Genomic DNA, 2,144 nt, shown 5'->3' with positions numbered 1-2,144 from the left:
GCAACCTCTTTGCAGTTTATTTATTTATTTATTTATTTATTTATTTATTTATTTATTTATTTATTTATTTATTTATTTATTTATTTATTTATTTATTTATTTATTATTATTTAAATTTATATACCGCCCTATCTCCCTTACGGGACTCAGGGCGGTGAACAGGCAATAATAAAAATCACAATAAATATTGAATAAAAAGCCTGCTCTAAAATACCCCATATAAAACCCCTAGCAAAGCCCAATCAAAACTATGCCAGGCTGGCCGCATGGAATAGATGGGTTTTCAAGGCTCGGCAGAAGAGGCGCAGGTCCGTAGTTGTACGTAGGTCAGGGGGTAGGTCATTCCAGAGGGCAGGAGCTGCCACAGAGAAGGCTCTCCCCCTGGGGGTCGCCAGCCGGCATTGACTGGCCGATGGCACCCTAAGGAGGCTCTCTCTGTGGGAGCGGACTGGTCAAAGGGAGATATTTGGTAGGAGGCGGTCTTGCAAATACCTAGGTCCATTGCCATGGAGCGCTTTAAAAGTTGTTACTAACACCTTGAAGCGCACCCGGAAGGCCACCAGCAGCCAGTGCAGCTCGCGCAGGAGAGGGGTTACATGGGAGTATCTAGAGGCCCCCAAAATCCCCCATGCGGCCGCATTCTGAACTAGCTGGAGCCTCCAGGTGCACCTCAAGGGGAGCCCTATGTAGAGAGCGTTGCAATAGTCCAGGCGGGAAACACACTTTGGGCAGTTGGCCACGTAACTTTCTATGTCCTTTTTTATGGATGGCCACCAAAATTGCCATTTAATTAAGTGTAATGTTTTTATAAATCCAAAATGCCCTGCTGATTTTGTGTCGTGGCAAAGCTGCATGAATGTGACTCTTTGGGTTGTTGGTATATATAACTTTTCCCCTACCCAAGGCAGCCTGTCTCTCATTGTGCACACATTTTTGTTTTTCTGGAACCATTCATCTGTTTCCAAACTTTTCCGGAATTCAATTCCGGTTTGGCTGCCCAGCTGTGGTTTTAATTTAGCTTGGGTTCTGGTGGTTACTGGCGCTGCCAGTTGTGATTCTACCATCATCGGTTTAGAGTCGGTGGCTCGCGTGCTGTTATATTGGGGCATGCGAGATAGTGCATCTGCCAGGAAGTTCTTTCCCCCTGGCAAATGCTGGAGCGTAAATTGGAACTGGTGAAAATGCTGGGACCAGCGGGCTTGCTTGGGGTTGAGCTTCCTGGGTGTTTTCAGGGCTTCCAAATTTTTGTGGTCAGTCCACACCTGAAAAGGGATTTTGTTGCCTTCAAGGAACTGGCGCCACGTGAGTAATGACCAACGTATCCCGTATGCCTCTTTCTCCCACACGGGCCAGCGCTGTTCCATTTCCGTGAGTTTCTTGGATGTATACACACAGGGTTGCAATACCCCTTCATCGTTTTCTTGTAACAGTACAGCCCCCACTGCCACATCACTTGCATCCGCCTGTATTACGAGGGGCTTATCCATGTCTGGTTGCCTCAGTACTGGTTTGGCAGAAAAAAGTCTCTTTAATCTCTCAAACGCTGCTTGGCACTCCATTGTCCATGTTAATGGCTGGCTAGGTTTTACTGAGGATGCTCCCTTTGTTTTTAGTAAGTTCGTGAGGGGCAGGGCTATCTGGGCAAATGAGGGGATGAATTGGCGGTAAAAGTTTGTGAAGCCCAAGAAACTTTGCAGTTGCTTTCTTGTGTGGGGTGGTGCCCATTCTAATACTGCTCTGACCTTTTCTGGGTCCATTTCAATGCCCTGTAGGGATTTATTTATTTATTTATTTATTATTTAAATTTCTACCCCGCCCTTCTCCCTGCGGACTCAGGGCGGCTTACAGCCTTTTTAAAAACAAGTACATAACTACAAAAATACTAACGTTAAAAAGTTAATTAAAATAAAATATTATTATAAGGCCTTTATAAATTATTTTTAAAAAAAAAAAAAATTATTATAAAACCAAGTTAAAAATAACCCTTAGGCCAGTCCTGCCAGTTTAAATAGCCATGTCTTGAGGGCGCGGCGGAAGGAGGGGAGATCCGGAATCACCCGGATCTCTGGGGGTAGTTCGTTCCATAGGGTGGGAGCTCCAACCGAGAAGGCCCTCCTCCTGGGGGTCGCCAGCCGGCACTGTCT

The sequence above is a fragment of the Protobothrops mucrosquamatus genome, unplaced genomic scaffold (assembly GCF_001527695.2).
Source record: "Protobothrops mucrosquamatus isolate PMUCROS unplaced genomic scaffold, P.Mucros_1.0 scaffold_311, whole genome shotgun sequence".
In the NCBI taxonomy this organism is placed as follows: Eukaryota; Metazoa; Chordata; class Lepidosauria; order Squamata; family Viperidae; genus Protobothrops; species Protobothrops mucrosquamatus.
This window is presented reverse-complemented; position numbering follows the sequence as displayed.